Source organism: Ranitomeya variabilis, chromosome 1 (assembly GCF_051348905.1).
Source record: "Ranitomeya variabilis isolate aRanVar5 chromosome 1, aRanVar5.hap1, whole genome shotgun sequence".
NCBI classification, from domain to species: Eukaryota; Metazoa; Chordata; class Amphibia; order Anura; family Dendrobatidae; genus Ranitomeya; species Ranitomeya variabilis.
Genome location: NC_135232.1, coordinates 672,176,994 through 672,198,828, shown reverse-complemented (window position 1 = coordinate 672,198,828; position 21,835 = coordinate 672,176,994).

The following is a 21,835-nucleotide window of genomic DNA, read 5'->3' as shown; positions in this document are numbered from 1 at the left end:
TTATCCTGAATATACCAAGACTGTGACGATTTTTTTTCTAAACAGTCTCTAGAAAATTGTGGATTCCCAAGTAAAAAAAAAATGGGTAGAATCTACACAATTGTTGCCCCCAAGTGGGCTGTAATGTGGATAGTTCCAGACAAGAGTAAAGTGCCCAGGAATTGCCAATGTAAATTATGTTTTATGTGGCAAGAAAGCTTCATCACTGAAAAAGAATATTATTTTACAAAGACCCATCTCTTACGGCAGCTGGGATACTGGGGAGTTCATGATCAAAGCTTGCCAAAAGTCCTGTGTTTGCCAAAAGTCCTGTGTTTGCCAAAAGTCCTGTGTTTGCCAGGACTACTGAGCCGTATAGTGGTATCCAGTACAAAAAATCCTATAACCCAAAACAAGTTCGTAATAGAGCTTTGAACTCAATTTGCGCAAATCGGGTAAAAAAAAAATTAAAATCCCGTAAAACTATCCTGTGTAAATCGCCCAATCTTTTGGGACGGTTACAGGATTTGGGAATGTTTAGCTTGCAAAAAAGAAGACTGAGAGGAGACTTAATAAGGGTATGTGTCCACGTTCAGGATTGCATCAGGATTTGGTCAGGATTTTTCATCAGTATTTGTAAGCCAAAACCAGGAGTGGGTGATAAATGCAAAAGTGGAGCATATGTTTCTATTATACTTTTCCTCTAAGGGCCCCTTTCCACTTGCGAGGAAAACGGACGAGTGCAATCCGATAAAAAATCGGATTGCACTCGGACCAATGTTATTCAATAGGTGTCTTTTCATTTGCGTTTTTTTTCTCAGCCGAAATTGGACTGAGAAAAATCTGGATCGGCTGAGAAAAAAATCGCAGCATGCTGCGTATTGCTGCGATTCTCGGACAAGACTCGCCAATGCAAGTCAATGGGTGCGAGAAAAAAATCGCACACCACTCGCACCATGCGAGTTCTGTCCGATTTTTACGCACCGGTGTCCTTTGAAAAGCCGGTAATTCAGCGCGGTGTACAGTAAAATCACACTGACAGGTTAGAATAGAGTAGATATATACACATAGAATAGGTATATATACATATATATATATATATATATATATATATATATATCAGTGAGACACCTATATATGTATATTTACATTTAATGCAGCGCTAGAGAGCATAAAAGCCGCTAATTCAATTGCCGGCTTTTGCTCTCTCCTTCCCAAACCCGACAGGATATGAGACATGGTTTACATACAGTAAACCATGTCATATCCCTTCTTTTATTACATATTCCTCTTCACTAATGAAAGAAGTGTCTGTGTGTCAAATTTGGGGGCTCTAGCTATGAAATTAAAGGGTTAAATCGCGGAAAAAATTGGCGGGGGCTCCCGCGCAATTTTCTCCGCCAGAGCGGTAAAGCCAGTGACAGAGGGCAGATATTAATAGCCTAGAGAGGGTCCATGGTTATTGGCCCCCCCTGGCTACAAACATCTGCCCCCAGCCACCCCAGAAAAGGCACATCTGGAAGATGCGCCTTTTCTGGCACTTGGCCACTCTCTTCCCACTCCCGTGTAGTGGTGGGATATGGGGTAATGAAGGGTTAATGTCACCTTGCTATTGTAAGGTGTGTTATGACCCCAATGGCAGAGGGTCTCAGAAATAATTACTAAGTCTGCAAACACAAAAAACCAGCTCATAGGGCAGTGGTAACTGAGCTGACCATATATCTAATCCTAGCACCACAAATAGCAGCAGCCGGGGAACGTGCCTACGTTGGTTCTAGACGTCTCGCGCCAGCCGGAGAACTAACTAACCCTAGAAGGGAAAAGAAAGACCTTTCTTGCCTCCAGAGGAAAGACCCCAAAAGTTGGATACAAGCCCCCAACAAATAATAACGGTGAGGTAAGAGGAAAAGACAAACGTAAGAATGAGCTAGGTATTTAGCAAAGAGAGGCCCACTAGCTAATAGCAGAATATAGTAAGATGACATATGGTCAGCAAAAACCCTATCAAAATATCCACGCTGGATATTCAAGAACCCCCGAACCGTCTAACGGCCCGGGGGGAGAACACCAGCCCCCTAGAGCTTCCAGCAAAGTCAGGAATCACATTTAGTACAAGCTGGACAAAAATAAGAGCAAGCAAATAACCAAAAAAACAGGACTTAGCTTAATTTTGCACGAACAAGGAGCAGCAGACAGGAGCAAACAGAAAGGATCTGATTACAACGATGCCAGGCACTGGACTAAGGATCCAGGAAGTTTATATAGCAACACCCCTGGACTAACGACCCAGGTGGTGCCAAACTGAAGAAAGACAATCCCAGAGTCATATCACTAGTAACCACAAGAGGGAGCCAAAAAGTCTAATTCACAACAAAGGTGACATTAAGCCAGATTAATAATGGAGAGGCGTCAATTATGACACCTATCCATTATTAAGCCAATTGTATGAAAGGATTAAAAAAACACACACACATTATTAAAAAGTATTTTAATGAAATAAACACACAGGTTGTTTTAATATTTTATTGCTCTCTCAATCCACCTGAAGACCCTCGCTCTGAAAAATAATAAACCAACAATATACATACCTTCAGATGATCTGTCACGTCCCACGAAGTAAATCCATCTGAAGGGGTTAAATCATTTTACAGCCAGGAGCTGTGCTAAAGCACTCGCTCGTGCCTGTAAACCCCGGGTGCTGAAAGGAAAGCAGGATGATCTGTACTTACCTTGAGTTGTGGTGATGCGCCCTCTGCTGGATGTCCTCATGAACTGGAGCCTTGGAAAAGTTCCCACGCTCGAGTTCATATGAGGACATCCAGCAGAGGGCGCATCACCGCAACTGAAGGTAACTATAGGTCATTGACCTACATTACCTTCATTCCCCGGGGTTTCCAGGCACGAGCACAGCTGCATTATAGCAGAGCTCCTGCCTGTAAAATATTTTAACCCCTTCAGATGGATTTACATCGTGGGACGTCACAGATCTACGGAAGGTATGTATATTGTTGGTTTATTATTTTTAATTTGTTACAGAACGATGGTCTTCAGGTGGATTGAGAGAGCAATAAAATATTACAACAACCTGTGTGTTTATTTCATTAAAATACTTTGCAATATTGTGTGTGTTTTTCTTAACCATTTCGTACTATTGGATTAATAATGGATAGGTGTCATAATTGACGCCTCTCCATTATTAATCTGGCTTAATGTCACCTTACAATAGCAAGGTGACATTAACCCTTCATTACCCCATATGCCACCGCTACACGGGAGTGGGAAGAGAGTGGCCAAGTGCCAGAATAGGCGCATCTTCCAGATGTGCCTTTTCTGGGGTGGCTGGGGGCAGATGTTTGTAGCCAGGGGGGGCCAATAACCATGGACCCTCTCTAGGCTATTAATATCTGCCCTCTGTTACTGGCTTTACCGCTCTGGCGGAGAAAATTGTGCGGGAGCCCACGCCAATTTTTTCCGCGATTTAACCCTTTAATTTCATAGCTAGAGCCCCCAAATTTGACACACAGACACTTCTTACATTAATGAAGAGGAATATGTAATAAAAGAAGGGATATGAGATGGTTTACTGTATGTAAACCATGTCTCATATCCTATCAAGTATCTATACCAGGAGCGCTACCCCTCCTCTAAACCTGCAGCTGATATATCTACAGTGTCACCTAACTGTAGCAGTATAAAACATCAAATTAGTAAAATAAAGAATATCTGCGCTGTGAACATCAAATGAGAAGACTGTATAAAGGGCAATGGTAATACTGTGATCAGAGAAATAATGATTACCTCATAAAAAAGTGTTAATCTAAAACTGGGACCATACAAAACGGTATTCCTCACCCTCTTTCTCCTATGATCTGTTAGTCCGTCTGTATGATCCAGGTAGAAATGGTAGTCCGGTCTGGGCTTGTGTGATTTCTTCCAGGGTATGCACTACAGTACCTGTCCCGGCCGGTGACAGAACCTCATGTGCTCTATACCCACGTGCAGGCTCTGTGCGCTCCTCGGCTCTGGTAGGTGCTCTGCTTGCGGCAGGACCTAACGTGACGTCACGTCCACGTGATTGCTCACGTGACAGCCTATGGATAGCAAGAAGGACCAATTCCTACGCGTTTCGGAGCTGAACGAGCTCCTTCCTCAGGGATTCAGAGCACCTACCAGAGCCGAGGAGCGCACAGAGCCTGCACGTGGGTATAGAGCACATGAGGTTCTGTCACCGGCCGGGACAGGTACTGTAGTGCATACCCTGGAAGAAATCACACAAGCCCAGACCGGACTACCATTTCTACCTGGATCATACAGACGGACTAACAGATCATAGGAGAAAGAGGGTGAGGAATACCGTTTTGTATGGTCCCAGTTTTAGATTAACACTTTTTTATGAGGTAATCATTATTTCTCTGATCACAGTATTACCATTGCCCTTTATACAGTCTTCTCATTTGATGTTCACAGCGCAGATATTCTTTATTTTACATGTCTCATATCCTGTCGGGTTTGGGAAGGAGAGAGCAAAAGCCGGCAATTGAATTAGCGGCTTTTATGCTCTCTAGCGCTGCATTAAATATAAATATACATATATAGGTGTCTCACTGACATATATATATATATATATATATATATATATATATATATATATGTATATATACACTTTCTATGTGTATATATCTATTCTATTTTAACCTGTCAGTGTGATTTTACTGTACACAGCACTGATTTGCCGGCTTTTCAAAGGACACCGGTGCGTAAAAATCGGACAGCAATACGGATGTCATACGGATGTTGCGATTAAAAAATCGCATGACACTCGCATGACAATCGCATGATTTTCCTCCATTTTTTCGGTCCATTAATCGGACCGATTTTACACTCGCAAGTGGAAAGGGACCCTAATTGTTCCACTCCTGGTTTTGGCTTACAAATACTGATGAAAAATCATGACCAAATCCTGATGCAATCCTGAACGTGGACACATACCCTAACTGTCTATAAGGCTATGTGCACACGTTCAGGTTTTTTCACGTTTTTTTTTTCGTTTTTCGCTATAAAAACGCTATAAAAACTCATTAAAAATGCATACATTATGCATCCTAGTATTTAGAATGCATTATGCATGTTTTGTGCACATGGTGTGTTTTTTTCTGTGAAAAAAACAACGCATCGCGGTAAATAAAGCAGCATGTTCATTAACCCCTTCATGACCTTAGGATTTTCCATTTTCCCGTGTTCGTTTTTCACTCCCCTCCTTCCCAGAGCCATAACTTTTTTATTTTTCAGTCAATTTGGCCATGTGAGGGCTTATTTTTTGCAAAACGAGTTGTACTTTTGAACAACACCATTGGTTTTACCATGTCGTGTACTAGAAAACAGGAAAAAAATTCCAAGTGCGGTGAAATTGCAAAAAAAGTGCAGTCCCACACTTGTTTTTTGTTTGGCTTTTTTGCTAGGTACACTAAATGCTAAAACTGATATTATGATTCTCCGGGTCAGTACGAGTTCACAGACACCTAACATGACTAGGTTATTTTTCACCTAAGTGGTGAAAAAAAAATCCAAACTTTGCAAAAAAAAAAGCGCCATTTTCCGATACTCGTAGCGTCTCCAATTTTCGTGATCTGGGGTCAGGTGAGGGCTTATTTTTTGCGTGTCGAGCTGGCGTTTGTAATGATACCATTTTGGTGCAGATACGTTCTTTTGATCGCCTGTTATTGCATTTTAATGCAATGTCACGGCGACCAAAAAAACGTAATTCTGGCGTTTCAAATTTTTTTCTCGTTATGCCATTTAGCGATCAGGTTAATGCTTTTTTTTATTGATAGATCGGGCGATACCAAATATGTGTAGGTTTGATTTTTTTTTTTATTGATTTATTTTGATTGGGGCGAAAGGGGGGTGATTTAAACTTTTATATTTTTTTTATTTTTTCACATTTTTTTTTAACTTATTTTTAACTTTTGCCATGCTTCAATAGCCTCCATGGGAGGCTAGAAGCAGGCACAGCGCGATCAGCTCTGCTACATAACAGCGATCATCAGATCACTGCTATGTAGCAGAAAATCAGGTGTGCTGTGAGCGCCGACCACAGGGTGGCGCTCACAGCTGCCGGAGATCAGTAACCATAGAGGTCTCAAGGACCTCTATGGTTACCATTCTAAAGCATCGCCGACCTCCGATCATGTGATGGGAGTCGGCGATGACGTCACTTCTGGCCGCCCGGCCGGATGCGGTAGTTAAATGCCGCTGTCTGTGTTTGACAGCGGCATTTAACTAGTTAATAGGCGAGGGCAGATCGCGATTCTGCCCGCGCCTATTGCGGGCACATGTCAGCTGTTCAAAACAGCTGACATGTCCCGGCTTTGATGCGGGCTCACCGCGGAGCCCTGCATCAAAGCAGGGGAGCTGACCTCGGACGTACTATCCCGTCCGAGGTCAGTAAGGGGTTAAATTTGTGGATTTTCCGTGTTTTTCCCGCAATTCTATGCATTTGGAAAAAAACGCACAATAAAACGCGTCAAAAACGCTGTAAAATCGCTGTAAAAACGCATGCGGATTTCTGGCAGAAAGGTCCGGTTTTTGTCAGTAAAATTTCTGCCAGAAATCATGACGTGTGCACATAGCCTCAGGCTATGTGCACACGTTCAGGAATACATGCAGAAAATTTCTGTGGAAATCCGTACATTTCTGCCAGATTTCCGCATGAAATCCGCATGCGTTTTTTTGCGCGGTTTTGACGCGGTTTTTGCGCGGATTTTCCCTGACATTTCCCAATGCATTAGACAGTGGGAAATCCGCGAAAAAAACGCAAAAATAATGAACAGGTTCATGTGCACAGAAATTGCGGATTCCATTCTAAATGATGGGATGCTTAATTTGTGCAGATTATTTGCGGTTTTATAGCGTTTTTATAGCGCAAAAACGCTAAGGGTATGTGCACACGTCAGGATTTCTTGCAGAAATTTCCTGAAGAAAACCAGAAATTTTCTGCAAGAAATCCGCATTTTTTTTGCGTTTTTTTCGCTTTTTTTAGCATTTTGCAAGCGTAATTAGCTTGCAGAATGCTAAAGTTTTCCAAGCGATCTGTAGCATCGCTTGGAAAACTGACTGACAGGTTGGTCACACTTGTCAAACATAGTGTTTGACAAGTGTGACCAACTTTTTACTATAGATGCTGCTTATGCAGTAAAAAGATATCATGTTAAAAAAAATAAAAAAATGGTTATACTCACCCTCTGCAGACAGCCGATGTCCTCAGCGGCGTCCGTTCCTATAGATGGTGTGTGCAGGACCTTCGATGACGTCGCGGTCACGTGAGCGGTCACATGAGCGGTCATGCGATCAATCACAAGACAGCGACGTCATCGCAGGTCCTTCACACAGAGCATCTATAGGAACGGAAGCGGCAGCATGCAGCGCTGAGAGGCGGGAACACTCCAGGGGCCATCAGAGGGTGAGTATATCACTATTTTTTATTTTAATTATTTTTTTTTTACCAATTATATGGTGCCCAGTCCGTGGAGGAGAGTCTCCTCTCCTCCACCCTGGGTACCAACCGCACATGATCTGCTTACTTCCCGCATGGTGTGCACAGCCCCGTGTGGGAAGTAAGCAGATCAATGCATGCCTAGGTGTGCGGAATCCCCGCAATTCCGCAAATTTAATGAACATGTTGCTTTTTTTTCCGCGATGCGATTTTTTTCGCGGAAAAAATGCAACATTTGCACAAAAAATGCGGAATACCCTGAAAATAATGGGAGGCATATGTAAGCGTTTTTTTCGCGTTTTTATAGCGAAAAAACGCGAAAAAAACGCAAAAAATGCTGAACGTGTGCACATGGCCTAAAAAACCACAAATAATCTGCAACGTGTGCACATAGCCTCAATATCTCAAGGGCTGTCACATTGTACAAGGATCATCTTTATTCTCATTTGCACAAGAAAAGACTAGCAGCAATGGGATTAAACTGAATGGGAGGAGACACATTAGATATTAGAAAAAACGTTTTGACAGTGAGGGTGATCAATGAGTGCAACAGGCTGCCACGAGAGGTGGCGAGTTCTCCTTCCATGGAAGTTTTCAAACAGAGGCTGGACAGACATCTGTCTGGGATGATTTAGGCTACTTTAACACATCAGGTTTTCGGCACCATGCTGATTCCTGCATCACGCCGCAGAGCCGAATCCGGTGTAAAATGTGAAAATCTGATGGAACGGAACCAGTTTTCCGCAGGATCCGATAGCCGAATCCGGCGGAAAACCGGGTCCGTTCCATCAGGTTTGCATCCGTTTCTTCCGTTTTTCTATCCGTTTTTTGACGGATCTGGTTTAAAAATGCCCCTGGGAGGCTCCAAAATGTGATTGGCCCCCTGAAAACTATATATACAGTGTTCCTACAGCCCATCTGTGACAGGTTGTAGAGAAGATCAAAGTGGATTTCACTGTGGAGGTGAATCGCTTGAAAACAATTGTTCTGGAGAAGGAGCGCCTCGGTTGTGGATCCACCCCATCACTGCACAGAGAATGACACATGGGGTGTTTTCTACACTGAACATGGAGGTACGAGGAGACCCAGAGAAATTTTTCTCATATGTGCGGATAAAAGTGGAGAACTTCGATCTATTGGTGGACATCTCATCTGAAGGAGTGATACGTATTGCCGATTCTCCATTTCACCGGCTGAGAGTCTGATGGTCACTCTTCGGTAAGTCTACGTTCACATTTGCGGTCTGCGCCGCAGCGTCGGGCGCCGCAGCGTCACCGCATGCGTCATGCGCCCCTATATTTAACATGGGGGCGCATGGACATGCGTCGCACTTGCGTTTTGCGCCGCATGCGTCCCTGCGGCGCCCGCGTCCGGGCGCAGAGGACGCAGCAAGTTGCATTTTTGCTGCGTCCAAAATCAATCAAAAAAAGGACGCATGCGGCGCAAAACGCAGCGTTGTGCATGCGTTTTGCTGCGTTTTTGTTTGCGTTGTGCGTTGCGGCGCCGACGCTGCGGCGCACAACGCAAATGTGAACGTAGCCTAAGCCATTTTTCTTGTATCTCATCCGGTAAAGCACAGTTTAATGTTATTGCTGGTATTTTTTTTAGAAGAGTTTTTAGTGATCTTTTTTAGGAATAATTTTTATTGTATCTCCTACTGTTAAAGCTGACTGCTAACTGTAATGTTTTTGCTGGTATTTTGTAATAATTTTTACCTTGCTTTTATTCACAGATTTCTTGCAACTGGAGAATCCCTTTAGGGTATGTGTCCACGGTCAGTAAACGCTGCTTGTTTGACGCTGCGCAGAGCTGCAGCGTCAAACACGCAGCGTCCAGATGTTCCAGCATAGTGGAGGGGATTTTATGAAATCCCGTGTACACTATGCGTGGAAACACGCATCCGACTTCCCTGCGACTCCGGACATGCTGCGCATCTTTTCAGATCGCAGCATGTCCGTGCTACCTGCGGCGACGCTGCGGCGCCGCAAGTAATATCACAGGGCGCTATGCGAGGGTGCGATGATCCCGGATGTGTACAGTTAACACATCCGGCATCATCGCGTCCCAGAAAGGGGGCAGGGCTTAGCGCCGAGCGGCTTCGCCGCTTCAGCGATACCGCCGGCCATCCTGACCGTGGAACATACCCTTAGTCACTCCATTTCCAGTTTAGACTTGGGATTTCCACCATCTCTGGAATTGTGAAGCACACCTGCCGTGCATTGTAGGACTCTTTGCACGGCGAATTTATACCACATACCACAATGGAGAGTTGGTTTGAAATAGCCGAGAAATTCCAGCAAGTGTGTCAGTTTCCCAACTGCTTGGGTGCAGTGGACGGGAAACATATCTGCATCGTGAAACCGGCTGGATCAAGATCAGAATTTTTCAACTATAAAAAATACTTCTCCATTGTGCTGATGGCCATCGCCGATGCAGAATACAAATTTATAGCGGTGGATATTGAGGCGTATGGCCGCTCAAATGATTCCCAAGTTTTCAAATTGTCTGCTATGGGCCGTCATCTTTATGGAAACACCTTCCAATTCCCCCCCCCCAAGACCACTGCCTCAAACCTCTGGGCCACCAATGCCTTTTGTTTGTGTTGGGGATGAAGCTTTCCAGCTGTCAGAACACCTGCTGAAACCCTACTCCAGTAGTGGATTAACGTAAACTTAGGGTACCGTTACACAAAACGATTTACCAACGATCACGACCAGCGATACGACCTGGCCGTGATCGTTGGTAAGTCGTTGTGTGGTCGCTGGGGAGCTGTCACACAGACAGCTCTCCAGCGACCAACGATGCCGAAGTCCCCTGGTAACCAGGGTAAACATCGGGTTACTAAGCGCAGGGCCGCGCTTAGTAACCCGATGTTTACCCTGGTTACCAGCGTAAAATAAAAAAAACACATACTCACATTCCGGTGCCTGCGTCCGCTTCCCTGCACTCCTCCTGCATCCTGTGTAAGCGCCGGCCAAAGCAGAGCGGTGACGTCACCGCTGTGCTCTGCTTTCACTTTACGGCCGGCGCTCAGTCAGTGCAGGGAAGCGGACGGCCAGGGACCTGACGGACACCGGAATGTAAGTATGTACTGTTTGGTTTTTTTTACATTTACGATGGTAACCAGGGTAAACATCGGGTTACTAAGCGCGGCCCTACGCTTAGTAACCCGATGTTTACCCTGGTTACAAGCGAACGCATCGCTGGATCGGTGTCACACACACCGATGCAGCGATGACAGCGGGAGATCCAGCGACGAAATAAAGTTTCAAACGATCTGCTACGACGTACGATTCTCAGCAGGGTCCCTGATCGCCGCTGCGTGTCAGACACAGCGATATCGTATGGATATCGCTGGAACGTCATGGATCGTGCCGTCGTTCAAAGTGCCAGTGTGAGACGGTACCCTAAAAGAATTTTTAATTACCGCCTCACACGAGCACGGAGAATGGTGGAGTGCGCTTTTGGGATTTTAACCGCCAAATGGCGAGTTCTATTGACAGCTATAAACTTGAAGACTGACACTGTTGACGAGGCGGTGAAAGCTTGTGTTGTCCTGCACAATTATGTGATATGCAAGTGGAGCGCCCCCACTGCCGCAGGGCCGAGGGGTACCCGGTACCGGGCCTCTGAGTCTCTGTTCTGGGGTTGTCACGGTGGCTAGACCCGGTCCGTGACCCTGCTGAGGGGCGTCCAGTGAAAGGTGGTAGTGGATGGTGGTGGTGGTGCGGTGCAGTAAATAACGAGGACACCAGGTTGCAGTCTCTTTACCTCTTTACTGAAGGTCTCTGGGTCCTCAGTCCGGAATACGGTTCACCAGGCTGCGCAAGTCCGGCCGGTCCAATGGCACCTCCAGAGTTCTCTTTGCAGGTGGAAATCTGTGCCTACCTGCTAGCGCTATGTGTTGTGGTCCTTCCCTGCTGTGCTTACGGAAAGTCCCCACAACTGTTGTGTCTGTTTCTTAAGTTCCCTCACAACTCGATTAGATGATGTTCTGCTAATCCTCCGTCCCTCCCTGATGTTACGGTTAGGACGGCACCCGTATGACGGGTAGGCTCGGAGCTCTTCCGGGACCCTAGAGTCGCCCCTCTCCACAAGTTGCCCCCCAAGACTGCATAGGTGATTTAGGTGAGACAGCCCGCCTATGACTGACTGTCCTGCCGTTGGTTTGAAGTATTGCCTGAAGCTGAATATAGTAATACTTCCTCGGCGTTCCGGACGCCGGTTGTGCGCCTCAGTAGGATGTTGCCTCGGTCTTACAGCACGACTCCTACTGGTATTTCTCCTTCTTGCTTTGATCTCGTTTCTCACTCAGCACAATATATCTCGCTTCTGTTCCTTTCTTAGGGCACCGCCGCTATGCTGAGCAGGCACGGTCCCGTGACGTTCCTTCTTGTAGCCAGGCCTCTGTCAGGGTCCCAAATCTGACAGGGACCCTACCGAATCTTCCCCCACAACACCCTCTGCCACCAGGTGTTGTCTCGTCCAACCCAGTCAGCTTTCTCCACTAACTTCCTGCCTGACCCCCAGTTTACCCACAGTGGTGAGGAGTGGCCTAATAAATAGCACCCTTAGCTCCCCCTGGAGGCCCCACTGTGAAATGTATTGGTGTATGTGATACCTGGTCAGATGAACTCCTTCAGTGCCATCAGACGTACCATAGCCCCCCTTAGCGGCGGAGCCACAGTACTGCAACGACCAGGACTCTGGGGCGCTGCACAAGGAACATATTTCCATTGAAGACCACTCAGAAGAAACCACTTGGCTGATTATCACAACATTACGTATAGAAGTTCTGTGTCAGTTTCCCAAATGAGGGACAAATTCGCAGAATACTTTATTTCACCTGAAGGAAGAGTAGACTGGCAGAATAAGAGAGTTTGAACAATTTGTCTTGGACCTTGTAACCCTTAGTATTTTACCTTATTTTACCCAAGTTGTGTACCTGTTTGGGTTGTCCCCAAAGTATTTTACCTTTAACCTTATTTTACCCAAGTTGTTTACCTGTTTGGGTTGCCCCCAAAGTATTTTACCTTTAACCTTATTTTACCCAAGTTGTGTATCTCTTTGGGTTGCCCCCAAAGTATTTTACCTTTAAAGGGAACCTGTCACCCCCCTCAGGCGTTTGTAACTAAAAGAGCCACCTTGTGCAGCACGAATGCTGCATTCTGACAAGGTGGCTCTTTTAGTTATGATGCCTGCACTCGCTGAAATAATCACTTATAAAATGTGCCCCCTCTTATCCTGAAATCGCCAGGGAGGTGGGTCTTTCCTTTCTAATCAGACGCAGCACAGCCGTCACTCCGGGCCTGTGCGCGCCGGGCGCCGCCTCCTCTTACTTCATTTTCGTCCCCGGCGCCTGCGCTGTAAGTACAAAGGGCAGCGCAACTGCGCACGCCCGAAACAAAAAATTAATGCGCAGGCGACGGGGACGATAATGCAGCAAGAAGAGGCGGCGCCCGGCGTGCACAGGCCCGGAGTGACGGCTGTGCTGCATCTGATTAGAAAGGAAAGACCCGCCTCTCTGGCGATTTCAGGGTAAGAGGGGACACATTTTATAAGTGATTATTTCAGCGTGTGCAGGCTGAAAAAAATTCTATAAAAATTCTATAAAAACAAAACATTTATTTACCTCCATGTGCTGCCGACACGGGGGAGGGCTCCCAGAAGAAGACATGGCTGAGTCTGTTTCTGGCAGAGTCTGTGGCTGGTTGGCAGAGTCTGTGGCTGGCTGGAAGAGTCTTTGGCTGGCAGGCAGGTTCTGTGGCTTGCTGGCAGGCTCTGTGGATTCCTGGGAGAGTCTTTGGCTGCCTGGCAGAGTCTGTGGCTGGCTGGCAGTGTCTGTGGCTGGCTGGTAGGCAGTCTCTGTGGCTTGTTGGCAGGCTCTGTGGCTTGCTGGGAGAGTCTTTGGCTGGCTGGGAGAGTCTGTGGCTGGCAGGCTCTCTTGATGGCTGGTAATGAGTGAGGGCCTCACTGGCATTGTTTATATATGTGTCCTGAGGGCCGGCCAATTGGTTCTGAGTATGCTCAGATTAAAAAAACGGATCAGGTCACCGGATCCGTCTTTTTCCGGATCCGGCGCATTCTGGCTCCCATAGACTTGCATTGTAGCAAGAAGTCGGATTCGGCCTTTCCGGCTTTTTCGCCGCAGACAAAAAAACGTTCCTGTAGATGTTTTTTCCAGATGCCGCAATGGAAATTTTTGCCAGATCCGGAAAAAACAGGAAGGAACTGTGGGCCATTAGGGTTGGTGCTAAAGTTAGGGTTGGGGCTAAAGTTAGGGTTAGGGTTGGGGCTAAAGTTAGGGTTGAGGCTAAAGTTAGGGTTAGGGTTGGGGCTAAAGTTAGGGTTAGAGTTGGGATTAGGGATAGGGCTGGGATTAGGGTTAGGGTTGGTATTAGGGTTAAAGTTGGCATTAGGGTTACATTTGGGATTAGGGTTAGGTTTGGGATTATGGTTAAGGTTAGGGTTAGGTTTGAGCTTAGGGTTGAGATTATGATTAGGGGTGTGTTGGGCTTAGGGATTTGATTAGGGCTAGGGTTGGGATTAGGGTTAGGGGTGTGTTGTGGTTATGGTTGGAGTTAGAATTGGGGGGTTTGCACTGTTTAGGTACATCAGGGGGTCTCCAAACGTGACAGCCAATTTTGCGTTCAAAAAGTCAATTGGTGCTCCCTCCCTTCTGAGCTCTGCCATGCGCCCATACTGTGGTTTACCCCCACATATGGGGTATCAGCGTACTCAGGACTCATACAGATGACATCAGGCAGTGTGGCGACATCACTTTATCACGCCTCTCGTGTCCACTGTGAGACAGGATAGCAGAGGAGACGGTGGATGGGGAGCCTAGATATACTCACTGTAAGTGTTTTTTTTGTGGGCTGTGATGACCATTATATTATATCGGGGTCTATCATCATACTGTATAAGAAGTCATAGGCGACCATCAAACTATGTATGTATGGGGACATACTTCACCTGTGGGAAGGTATAACAGAAAAAAAGTTTTGTAGCCAGCTCACCAGTAACCACCGCAGGTGCACGGAACTCCGTTGCAGGAAAACGAATTGGTCATCAGGAAAGAAAAAAGTTGAGTTCCAGCTGCTTAAAAATTGAAATTGTTTAATAGTGTCCAAAATATTAAAAAAGATACATACAGGTGGATAGGCTCCCTCCGGTAGGTGCCCCAAAGCCAATGGCTTTGAGAAAGATCGCTTGATCGAAACGCGTTGCCATATAGTCCCTCATGCTTTGGGGCACCCACCGGAGGGAGCCTATCCACCTGTATATATCTTTTTTTAATATTTTGGACACTATTAAACAATTTCAATTTTTAAGGAGCTGGAACTCAACTTTTTTCTTTCCTGTGGGAAGGTATGCCATCTAGCTGCCATAACATCACCCCAGCAGACCCCTTAAAGCAGCGTCGGTCACCCTGACCGAATACCACAGGTCGCATCACGAACATTCCCCCTTTAAAGACCAGACCTTTCCCTTTTACACGGACGTCCCAGGGCCACGGACCGGGTCAACCACCGTGACATCCCCCCATGAACCGAAGGACCTGGTACCGAGTACCCCACGGTGGTGGGGGCGATCCACCTGCAATAGGCGTGATCCGACCATGCCTATTAACTAGTTAAATGCCGCTGTCAAACTCTGACAGCGTCATTTAACAAGTGCTTCCGGCCATCCGGCCGGAGATGCGCGCACCGCTGACCCTCGACATAACAACCAGAGGTCTCCAGCAGACCTTTATGGTTGTTGATGCCAGATTGCTATGAGCGCCACCCAGTGGTCGACGCTCATAGCAATGCAGCAAGTTTGCTACATAGGAACGATCTGAGCATCGCCCCTGTGTAGCAGAGCTGAACAGGTAATGCTAGCTTCTAGCCTCCCATGGCAAAAGTAAAAAAAAAATGTTTTTAAAAATAAGAAAAAAAAAAATATATATAAAAGTTCAAATCACCCCCCTTTCGCCCCATTCAAAATATAACAATAAAAAAAAAATCAAACCTACACATATTTGGTATCGCCGCGTTCAGAATCGCCCGATCTATCAATCAAAAAAAGGATTAACCTAATCACTAAACGGCGTAGTGAGAAAAAAATTAAAAATGCCAGAATTACATTTTTTTGGTCGCCACAACATTGCATTAAAATGCAATAAAGGGCGATCAAAAGAACGTATCTGCACTGAAATGGTATAATTAAAAACATCAGCTCGACACGCAAAAAATAAGCCCTCACCCAACCCGAGATCAAGAAAAATGGAGACGCTACGGGTATCGAAAAATTGCTCCCTTTTTTTTTTTAAGCAAAGTTTTGAATTTTTTTTCACCACTTAGATAAAAAAGAACCTAGACATGTTTGCTGTCTATGAACTCGTAATAACCTGGATAATCATAATGGCAGGTCAGTTTTAGCATTTATTGAACCTAGCAAAAAAGCCAAACAAAAACAAGTGTGGGATTGCACTTTTTTTTGCAATTTCAACGCACTTGAAATTTTTTCCCATTTCTAGTACACGACATGGTAAAACCAATGGTGTGGTTCAAAAGTACAACTAGTCCCGCAAAAACATAAGACCTTTTGGCAGCTGCTGGATTTTTCCTCCATTTCTTACATAGTGATAACTGTTCACCTTTGTTTTCAAAGGAGTCCCAGAGTCAAGAAAATGTATAATTTACAGAATGCGCATAACTTTCCAAATTTTTATTATTATTATTTATTTTTTGTATTATTTCAGAGTATCTTACAAAAAAAACAAAAACAAATTAAGCAATTAGTTATGATTGAAAAAAATCACATATTAATATATACTTACCTTGTAATGTCCTCACATCCTGTTCCGTCCAGATGTGTCCGGATCCCAGAATTCCAAGCGGCGGTGTCTCAATATGGAAACTGCTGGTGGTACCAGCCTCTTGCGCGGTACCACCAGCGGGACACCGTGGCAATACACACATACACTCTATATGCCGTACGCACCACACACTCATACACACACACACACACACACTGTATATGCCGTACGCACCACACACACACACACATACAAACACACTGTATATGCCATACGCACCACACACACACACACTGTAGACGCCATACGCACCACACACACACACACACTGTATACGCCGTACGCACAACACACACTATATGCTGTAAGCAGCCTCTTACTTGTTACACCAGCGGAACATCGTCGTGAACACGCCGCCACCGGGATCAGCCAAATAATTCACTGACCGCCGGCAGCTATGTACAGGAGGAGCGCATGCACAGTTTTAATGTTACCGCCGCTATCTGTCTGAACAAAGATGGCGGCGGTCTGATTTACTGCGCCTGCGTGAATTCCGCACAGGCACAGTGAATCATTCGGCTGATCCCAGCGGCAGATGTGCGACATGTCTACAGGAAGAGTAAGCTGGTCACATTAAAGGTGTTTTCCCACGAACGAAACTTCATTTTAAAAATTGTCTGTGTCTGACTGTGTACGGAGCATGCCACATCTCCTGGGCAGGGGAGGAAGCAAAAGACAATACTGACATTACAGCAGGGGATCACAGAGGATTTCTTTTGTCAGGTAAAATATTTCACTGACTGTTTATAAAAAATATTTTACCTCACAAAATGTATCCTCTGCGACCTCCTGCTGTAATGTCAGTATTGTCTTTTGCTTCCTCCCCTGCCCAGGAGCTGTGGTATGTTCGGTACACGGTCAGACACAGACAATTTTTAAAATGAACTTTCATTCATGGGAAAACTCCTTTAACCCCTTTACCCCCAAGGGTGGTTTGCACGTTAATGACCGGGCCAATTTTTACAATTCTGACCACTGTCCCTTTATGAGGTTATAACTCTGGAACGCTTCAACGGATCATGGTGATTCTGACATTGTTTTCTCATGACATATTGTACTTCATGATAGTGGTAAAATTTCTTTGATATTACCTGCGTTTATTTGTGAAAAAAATGGAAATTTGTCGAAAATTTAGAAAATTACTCAATTTTCCAACTTTGAATTTTTATGCCCTTAAATCACAGAGATATGTCACACAAAATACTTAATAAGTAACATTTAGCACATGTCTACTTTACATCAGCACAATTTTGGAACCAAAATTTTTTTTTGTTAGGGAGTTATAAGAGTTAAAAGTTGACCAGCAATTTCTCATTTTTACAACACCATTTTTTTTTAAAGGGACCACATCTCATTTGAAGTCATTTTGAGGGATCTATATGATAGAAAATAACCAAGTGTGACACCATTCTAAAAACTGCACCCCTCAAGATGCTCAAAACCACATTCAAGAAGTTTATTAACCCTTCAGGTGTTTCACAGGAATTTTTGGAATGTTTAAATAAAAATGAACATTTAACTTTTTTTCACAAAAAATTTACTTCAGCTCCAATTTGTTTTATTTCACCGAGGGTAACAGGAGAAAATGGACCCCAAAAGTTGTTGTACAATTTGTCCTGAGTACGCCGATACCCCTTATGTGGGGGTAAACCACTGTTTGGGCACATGGCAGAGCTCGGAAGCGAAGGAGCGCCATTTGACTTTTCAATGCAAAATTGACTGGAATTGAGGTGGGACGCCATGTTGCATTTGGAGAGCCCCTGATGTGCCTAAACATTGAAACCCCCCACAAGTGACACCATTTTGGAAAGTAGACCCCCTAAGGAACTAATCTAGATGTGTGGTGAGCACTTTGACCCATCAAGTGATTCACAGAAGTTTATAATGCAGAGCCGTAAAAATAAAAAATCATATTTTTTCACAAAAATTATCTTTTCGCTCCCAATTTTTTTATTTTCCCAAGGGTAAGAGAAGAAATTGGACCCCAAAAGTTGTTTTACTATTTGTCCTGAGTACGCTGATACCCCATATGTGGGGGTAAACCACTGTTTGGGCGCAAGGGAGAACTCGGAAGGGAAGGAGCGCCATTTGACTTTTCAATGCAAAATTTACAGGAATTGAGATAGGACGCCATGTTGCGTTTGGAGAGCCACTGATGTGCCTAAACATTGAAACCCCCACAAGTGACACCATTTTGGAAAGTAGACCCCCTAAGGAACTAATCTACATGTGTTGTGAGAGCTTTGAACCCCCAAGTGTTTCACTACAGTTTATAACGCAGAGCCGTGAAAATAAAAATTATTTTTTTTCCCACAAAAATTATTTTTTAGCCCCCAGTTTTGTATTTTCCCAAGGGTAACAGGAGAGATTGGACCCCAAAAGTTGTTGTCCAATTTGTCCTGAGTACGCTGATACCCCATATGTGGGGGGGAACCACCGTCTGGGCGCATGGGAGAACTCGGAAGGGAAGGAGCGCCATTTGGAATGCAGACTTAGATGGAATGGTCTGCAGGCGTCACATTGCATTTGCAGAGCCCCTAATGTACCTAAACAGTAGAAACCCCCCACAAGTGACCCCATATTGGAAACTAGACCTCCCCAAAGAACTTATCTAGATGTGTTGTGAGAACTTTGAACCCCCAATTGTTTCACTACAGTTTATAACGCAGAGCCGTGAAAATAAAAAATCCTTTTTTTCCCACAAAAATTATTTTTTAGCCCCCAGTTTTGTATTTTTCCAAGGGTAACAGTTGAAATTGGACCCCAAAAGTTGTTGTCCAATTTGTCCTGAGTACGCTGATACCCCATATGTGGGGGGGGGAAACCACCGTATGAGAGCATGCGAGAGCTCGGAAGGAAAGGAGCACCATTTGGAATGCAGACTTAGATGGAATGGTCTGCAGGCATCACATTGCGTTTGCAGAGCCCCTGATGTAACTAACCCCCCCCCAAAGAACTTATCTAGATGTGTTGTGAGAACTTTGAACCCCCAAGTGTTTCACTACAGTTTATAACGCAGAGCCTTGAAAATAAATAAATCCTTTTGTTTCCACCAAAATTATTTTTTAGCCCCCAGTTTTGTATTTTCCCAAGGGTAACAGGAGAAATTGGACCCCAAAAGTTGTTGTCCAATGTGTCCTGAGTATGCTGATACCCCATATGTTGGGGTAAACCCCTGTTTGGGCGCACGGGAGAGCTCGGAAGGGAAGGAGCACTGTTTTACTTTTTTAACGCAGAATTGGCTGGAATTGAGATCGGGGGCCATGTCGCGTTTGAGAGCCTCTGATGTGCCTAAACAGTGGAAACCCCTCAATTATATCTGAAACCCTAATCCAAACACACCCCTAACCCTAATCTCAACGGTAACCCTAACCACACCCCTAACCCTGACACACCCCTAACCCTAATCCCATCCCTATTCCCAACCGTAAATGTAATCCAAACCCTAACCCTAACTTTAGCCCCAACCCTAACCCTAACTTTAGCCCCAACCCTAACTGTAGCCCTAACCCTAGCCCCAACCCTAACCCTAACTTTAGCCCCAGCCCTAACTTTAGCCCCAACCCTAACTGTAGCCCTAACCCTAGCCCCAACTCTAACTGTAGCCCTAACCCTAGCCCTAACCCTAGCCCTAACACTAGCCCTAACCCTAATGGGAAAATGGGAATAAATACAAGTTTTTAATTATTAAATTTGTCCCTAACTAAGGGGGTCATGAAGGGGGTTTGATTTACTATTTATAGCAGGTTTTCTAGCGGATTTTTATGATTGGCAGCCGTCACACACTAAAAGACGCTTTTTATTGCAAAAAATATTTTTTGCGTTACCACATTTTGAGAGCTATAATTTTTTTCATATTTTGGTCCACAGAGTCATGTGAGGTCTTGTTTTTTGCGGGACGAGTTGATGTTTTTATTGGTAACATTTTCGGGCACGTGACATTTTTTGATCGCTTTTTATTCCGATTTTTGTGAGGCAGAATGACCAAAAACCAGCTATTCATGAATTTCTTTTTTGGGGGGCGTTTATATCGTTCCGCGTTTGGTAAAATGGATAAAGCAGTTTTATTCTTCGGGTCAGTACGATTACAGCGATACCTCATTCATATAATTTTTTTATGTTTTTATACGATAAAAACTATTTTATAGAAAAAAATAATTATTTTTGCATCACTTTATTCTGAGGACTATAACTTTTGTATTTTTTTGCTGATGATGCTGTATGATGGCTCGTTTTTTGCGGGACAAGATGATGTTTTCATCGGTACCATGGTTATTTATATCCGTCTTTTTGATTGAGTGTTATTCCACTTTTTGTTCGGTGGTATGATAATAAAGCGTTGGTTTTTTGCCTCATTTTTTTTTTTTTTTTACGGTGTTCACTGAAGAGGTTAACTAGTGGGACAGTTTTATAGGTCGGGTCGTTACGGACGCGGCGATGCTAAATATGTGTACTTTTAGTGTTTTTTTTATTATTTCGATAAAGAAATGTATTTATGGGAATAATATACTGTATATATATTCTTTTTAGGAATTTTTTTTAAATTTTTTTTACACATCTGAATTTTTTTTTTTTACACTATAACATTGCCCGGGGGGGGGGGGGGGGGCATCATGTTATAGTGTGAGATCACTGATCTGACACTTTGCTGTGCACTGTGTCAGATCAGCGATCTGACGTGCACTCCTGGAGGCTTCCCGGCGCCTGCTCTGAGCAGGCGCTGGCAAGCCACCTCCCTGCGGAAGCCGGATGCAGCCCCGCGGCCATTTTGGATCCGGGCCTGCAGGGAGGAGGAGGTAAGAGACCCTCGGAGCAACACGATCACATCCCGTTACTCCGAGGGTCTAAGGGAAGCACGCAGGGAGCCCCCTCCCTGCGCGATGCTTCCCTATACCGCCGGAACACTGCGATCATGTTTGATCTCAGTGTGCCAGGGGCTAATGTGCCGGGGGCGGTCCGTGACCGCTCCTGGCACATAGTGCTGGATGTCAGCTGTGATAGTCAGCTGACACCCAGCCGCGATCGGCCGCGCTCCCCCCGTGAGTGCGGCTGATCTCGCTGGACGTACTATTCCGTCCTTGGGAAGTAGGGCACAACCCACATGGACTGAATAGTACGTCCAATGGTAAAAAGGGGTTAAAAAGCAAATATCAACGCCAACATGGCTCCCTGTTGTGAATTTGGATTCTGGGCTCCCCCGGTGGCCGCTTGTGGAATTGGACTTGTCATCCTCTTTCCTGTTTCACCTGATTCCATCAGTAGTGGGTGTCGCTATTTAAGCTCATTTCTCTGGTGGTTTCTTGCCGGTCAACAATGTTATCGGATGCCTCTCAGTGCTTGTTCCTGCTTCTAGACAACTACTGATAAGTTGGACTTTTGTCCATGTTTTGTTTTGCCTATTTGTTCCAGTTCGCAGCTGAAGTTTTGTTACTGTGTCTGGAAAGCTCTCGTCGATCAGGGATTGCTACTCTGGCGTTATGAGTTAATGCCAGAGTTTAAGG